The sequence below is a fragment of the Echinops telfairi genome, unplaced genomic scaffold (assembly GCF_000313985.2).
Source record: "Echinops telfairi isolate 266 unplaced genomic scaffold, ASM31398v2 ScPeMD7_2565;HRSCAF=3150, whole genome shotgun sequence".
In the NCBI taxonomy this organism is placed as follows: domain Eukaryota; kingdom Metazoa; phylum Chordata; class Mammalia; order Afrosoricida; family Tenrecidae; genus Echinops; species Echinops telfairi.
The window spans coordinates 1188396-1194506 of record NW_022106463.1 but is presented as its reverse complement, the minus strand read 5'-3'; the positions used below and the strand labels follow the sequence as shown (position 1 = coordinate 1194506).

Genomic DNA, 6111 nt, shown 5'->3' with positions numbered 1-6111 from the left:
TTCAATTTTATCACGACTTATTTAAAAAGTTTATAAGACAGTGAAAGAATGGAATTGTAGAAAACGAGGCTGAGGGAACCCATCTGGTAAGGGCCTACAAACGCCAAAATGGAAATACGGTTAAGGTATAAGTCAACCGTTACTCACAATAAATCAGATCAAGGTAAAATCATAATGTAATAAATGAAAAGTGTTTGTTAGACATCTAGGCCAGCCTTCTCCATTCATTGGAGGTGAGGAAACTCGCAGACTCACGCGTGTTCCCCGCAGTCTGGCACCTGAGATTAATCCTTGCTGGTGGTTCCTGCCACCTCAGGACCAGATGCCTTGCTGTAGACAAGGTGACCCTGTGAAATGGATACAGCAGGAAGGTGGTCTTGTTTTAAAACAGGTACGTGGACGTTGAGGCATGCCGTGGTGCTATACGTTTGAAATGTGGTTGGATTTCCCTATACGTCTCAGGCTGCATTATATAAAGTACTGTGTGAGGAAACGTAGGCTAACCATTACCCTATAACCATACTCCGGCCTCTCGTCCATTCCGACTCCTAGCCACCTGAGAGGATAGAGAGGTGCCCACAGGGTTTCCAAGGCTGTAATCTTTCTCCTGAGGAACCGCTGGTGGGTTCTAACTGTTGACCTTGTGTTTGCAACTGAACACATAACCCAGTATGCCACCAGGGCTTCTTCAGGAAGGACCAGTCCCCGGAAGATGATGTCGAAGATGATGTCGTGCTTGGTAGAGAGTCTTCAAAAAGGAGGAAGACCCTCAATGAAGTGGATTGGCACAGTGTCCGCAACCATGAGTTCAAGTAGAAGGACGATTGTGAGGACGGCTCAGGCCTGGGCAGCGTTGGATTCCACTGGACCTGGGGTTATGATGAGCCAGACTGACTCAGCCACACCTAGCAACAGTCTTCACCAGAGCAGATCACCGGTTCTTCTCAGAGCAACGGGTAGATGCCTGCCTCTGACAGTTTGATTAGCTTCCATGCACTTACTTTGCCGCCAGGACTCGGCACCCTGGAGGAGGAGCCTGCCATTCTGTGCTGATGCTGCCCATGGATGTGGCCACTGCCTTGCTGGCGCTGTTTCTTCTCTGTGTTGTCCTCACTCTACTCCTCTTCCTCAAGGCCACCCTGAGATGCCATCTGCTGGGTGGCGTGGAACATACTTCGGGCCGGATCGTTGTACTTCTGACTGGATAATTCTTGGGTCCCAAGGGCTTCCCTGTGTGACTTGTAAGATGCCAAGAACACCCTCTCTTAGAACAGCCCCAATATCTCCAGACATTGCCAGGTCTTTTCCCCTGGAGTTATACTTACTCCCGGGGGGACCCACTGAGCCACACCAGGCTTGAGGTCAGTTCGGTAGGAGCAAGAAAGCAGGGCCAGTTCAGTTGTAACAGAAAACAGCACTGCCTGAATTTGGGGGGCATGAAAACCACAGTGATTATGACAAACCCACTTAGGATTTTAAAATGCCAAATCCGACGTTTATTTCAAAGAATCATGGTGGTCAAGCAGAGTTCTGAAAAAGATGGTGGCAGCAGTTTACAACTGGTTGATCTAACTAATTGAATTATGAACTGTTATATCTGTTAAGAGTTCCTTAAAACAAAAATTCCTAATAAAATGATTTTTTTAAATCATGGGAAATGAATTTAAAAGATAATGGAATTTTTCCATGAATTTTTTTGAAGCGCCCAGATCCCCTTTCTCCCTGCCCCCCACCCCAATATATGCTATACTACTGATGTAAGTAAAGTTTTCAACTAAGGTAAAACTCTTTAATGGGTAACGGCTTTACTTTGGAGTGATAGGTTTTGGAGCTAGACGAAAGTGATAGTTACTATACAAAACAAAACACTGATCAAGTTAATGAAGTCTCAGGGACCCTTTATCGGGTTTCTGAGGCTGTAAATCTGTGGGAACAGGTGGCCTTGTTTTTCTCTCACAGAGCAGCTGGGGGTTTGAACTTCCAATCTTGCAATTAGCACTTCCAATAATTTCCTGACAGCAATCACCAGGGTACCTCCATGTTGATTGTGTAACATAATAAAAGTACTAAATACTATAGACTTGTTTAATTTTTATGTTTTGTGCATTTCATCTAAAAAATTCATCTCATTTTTAGTATTTTTCACATAGTGCATTTTTGTGTTTTTCCCATTTAACCAAGGTGCTCTCAAACTCACCTTAATCATGTGGAAAAGTCTGGTGGGCTTTGGTTCAACCCCTTTCACACTCCACGTGTTCCCTCTTCATCTGCTCAGCATCTCCCCAAACCAAACAGCAAACTCGCTGCCGTCAGTCGGTCCAACTCAGCCGACTTAAAGGACAGGGTGGAACTGCTTGAGTGGGTTTTTAAGACAAACTCTTTTCCCACCATCAAGCGATAGGCAGGTAGGGAATTATATTGTTTATATTCTGTCACTGCCCTGCAGCAATGGAAACTTCTAGAGCATCGCACACCATTGCCAGTAAGTGGATTCTGACAGCAACCCTACCTTAGGCTTCTGAGGCTGTAAATCTTATAGGAGCAGAGAGTCACAGTGGCTTTCAATCCAAGCACCAAGAATGGTGCTTTAGTACTTGGTAGTTTCTTGATAAAGTATTAAGTCAATAGCAATGGGAAATTTTAAACTTAAAAGTCAAATCCATACTAAAATATGGTATGTTCAGTTATAAAATTTCCACTGAAATTTAACTACCTTTAATAGCTATGAAAATATATCAAACATCAAACCCACTCACTGGTGGATTCCGACTCATAAGGACCCTATATAGGTTTTCCAAGACTAAGTCTATGGGATCAATCAGCTTCATCTCCCTCAGAGTAACTGGTGGGTTTGAACCACCAACCTGATGGTTTAGCAGCTCACTGTGTAACTCATGACACCACCAGGGCACCTGTGAAAATATATTTAAACTGCTCTTTGGAATTCTTTGATTTTATATTTTTAGTTTTCATAAATGATTAGGCCACTATTTGAAAGACTTCACAGATGCAGCGCTGTAGGAAATGTGTAGTCCTAGGAAGAGAAAAGATAATCAAAAGCTCGGTATATCAAGGATAGACACACACATGCTCACTGTGCACACATAGACCTTTCTTCACCTGGAAGTGTCACTGCGCTCTGCTTTGGTCATGAACGGCTGATTCTATCAGGAGACATGGGATCTTCGTTGTTGTCCAATTCTCTTACTGACTGAAAGGAACTCTCGGTCTGGACTCGAGGAGTCTGCCTGTCAATGCCCCCTTGGTGCTATTGCCACAAACTAGAACTCTGCCTTTCAAGCTGGTACCATTCCTGAGTGGGAACCTCGGCAGACACGCCCCGTTAACTTGTGTTTATTTTCGAAAGTAGATTATTCATACTGCTTTAGATTCTTAGATGGTTCTAAAACGAAACATTTTCAAATCAATTACAAAACTGTTAATAATGGTTTCTTGAAAAGTGTCATGTGAAAATGCTTGTGGCAATTCCATGGTCCTGAGAGGAGCAGGCAGGTCTTTCTAGAACTGTGTTTTCTTGAACTGTGTCATGGACCCCAGGTAATTTTATCACTTGTTGCAAAGTCTTTAATGTGTCTCCCCTTTGCCTAAGTGATAACTTTTTTCTTTAGATTACAACTTAGACAAGGCCCGTAACAACAACATGAATACTAGCTAAGCTTAAAGCTAGTTATTTGGAAGCAGAATAAAACGGTAAGACTCATGCTTCTTACTTTAAGCCGTACCCTCCCTAGCTGCGGTCACTTTGGTGGCATGGTGCTGTTGGAGGCATGGGCTGTGGATCAACAGGGCAGAACCCGGAAGTAGCCTTGCATAAATAGGCCCAACTGATTTGTGATCCAGGTGAAAAAGCAGCTTCAGCAGCAGCCTTGTTGACAAATGAAACTGTCCACGCTTGGGGGGTGGGGGTGGGGCGGGGGGATCTATCAAGATGACCCCTAAGGAATCCCAAGCATTTGCCATAACCTTTTGAGCTGACTTACCTGCTTTGAATTTAACTGGCCCTGCAAATCCCTTAAGAAAACCACTGTTTTGATTGAATCTGTTTTTTTTGGGAGACACCCTAAGGAGACTGAGAGAGCTGGTCTGCAGCCATCCACTGATCAGATCACACAGACATGTTTAAGCACAGTTTGTTTGGAATAAACGTGCACGTATGAATTGGAGCCCGAGTAGCAATACTTTTTGTTTGCTTGTTTAACCACTCATCTGTTTTTGTTGTTTTTTTTAATCATTTTATTGGGGGCTTATACAACTCTCATCACAATCCATACATCCATCAATTGTGTAAAGCACATTTGTACATTCATTGCCCTTAGCAATACTTTTTTGTTTAATATATCTGAAAAGAAAGCATATACAAAGAATTGAGACGTGAGAAAGCATTGATTCAACGCTAATGATTCTTTAAGAAGTAGGATTTGGAGAAGATAGAAAAGATATCCTGAGCATTTTTAAGAAATTGGAAACTGCACCAAAATAAGCTGAGAAGAGCCTTATTTGCCCTTACGTGGTCCTCATAAGACTTCCCCGTGGTGTTTATTAAACTAGAGCACCCTAGCTAGCCACTCTAGAGTTCCTCATGGAAAACAAGGGGATGCCCCTGGTGGTCCCCATGTTGTGGATACATGTTCTCCCCACCCCCACCCCACTTCTGCCTCCTAATGAAGCAGCCCTCTATCTCCCTCCCTCGAAAGGGGCGGTGAATCATTCCACAGGCATCTGTCTGCTCGCCTCATCCCTCGGACTTCCTCTGTACACCAGGCTGCCTTCTAGGGACACCATGTCATATACTGTTAAGCTGCATATCGAAGATTTTCAGACAGTGACTGACAGGAACGATTTTTTTCTTTTAATTAAGAACTCAGTTCATTTGGTGTATTTTAAAAGGTGCAATAGGTTTCTTCATTTATCAGTAAAAAGAAGTTAGAAATACCGGCAGGGGAGACACCGTGATCAGGACGGTGGTTTTCCCAGGGCGAGGCTCACCCGGTGCACTGCGGGTGTGCTGACCCTGCGATTTCCCCAAATGCGGGAACCTCGACTGCATACTTTGTGGGGGACTGCATTCGCGCTCTCCCCTATAAAAGAAATGAAAAAGGTAGAAATTAACTTCCGAAAAACAGCAAATGGCAAACAGATTTCCTTGAAAGTCACAGGTATCTAGTGCATCCTAGAAAAGAGGCGGGGCAAGCCAGGCCCCACCCACTGTCAGGAGCTTCCTCAAATAGGGACCTGTTTAGGGTTGAGGGAAAGGCAACGTTCAGAAAGGAATGTGCTGTGGAATGAGGCGTTTACCATGCTCCTTCCTAGGAGCATCAGGTGGGCAACATGTTTTCTAAACTTGATCTAGAGGAGGGATGTGACTTCTGTCCTCCTCCCCTCGAGAGTAGTCCATTGCTGAATGAATTACAAACTAATAATAAAATGAACTCCCCGAGACACACACACACACACACACACACACACACACACACGCCAAACAAAATACTCCGAGGCCCGATGACTCATTACTTTCCAGAGTAGAACCAGGGAGTGGCTTCAACAATTCAAAATCATCTTACAGAGTCGTCAGTAAGCATCCCTTAAAAAAAAACCCAAACCGTTCATTTTCCTTCTCGTTGAAACAATACAAAAAGCAATCTTGATCACTTTTTCTGAGGGGGCGGGGGCCATACCTGTGGGCCTTGTCTCACAAACACGAATTTGAATTCTTTAATCTTCAGTTGGATTGAAACATTGCTTCCAGTATGATGCGGAAGCAGCTGTGCAGAAGGCTGTGGAAGATGTCATAACAGCACACACCTGCACCTCTTCAGTTCTGGGCCCGGCACAGCCAGACTTACTGTCCGATGCATTCTGCAGGCCTTTCTGTGTGCGTGCAGAACGCTCCGCACATTTGACAGCTCTCCGGCAATCTCTGGGCTTCTGTTTGTTCTTGGCAAGTTTCTCAGTAGTAGAGGGGTCATCTCCGAGATCAATTTGGGTTCCCACAAGTAAGAAAGGAGTCTGTGGTGAGTTCCTGCGACCCTCTTATCTGTCACATTTTCAAATGAGGATGGAGAGACCACTGAGTAACAAATACCTCAGGCC

General features: G+C 44.3%; 1 protein-coding gene and 1 non-coding gene across 4 annotated transcripts in view; both read left to right on the top strand.

Moving 5' to 3' along the window:
• The window catches only part of EEF1AKMT1 (EEF1A lysine methyltransferase 1), a 16923-nt gene that overhangs the window by 596 nt on the left and 10216 nt on the right, over positions 1–6111 (top strand). For 2 of the 3 annotated variants that reach the window (XM_045294039.1, XM_004714828.4), the window contains exon 1: positions 3648–3711. The exons of the other annotated variant lie outside the window; for it this stretch is intronic. The gene's annotated coding sequence lies outside the window, so the exon portion shown is untranslated. Of the gene's footprint in view, positions 1–3647; positions 3712–6111 lie in introns of those variants that run through there. 3 annotated transcript variants of the gene reach the window in all.
• On the top strand, positions 4947–5102 carry LOC115870872. The gene has a single exon (XR_004046972.1). It is a non-coding gene; the product is annotated as a U1 spliceosomal RNA (small nuclear RNA).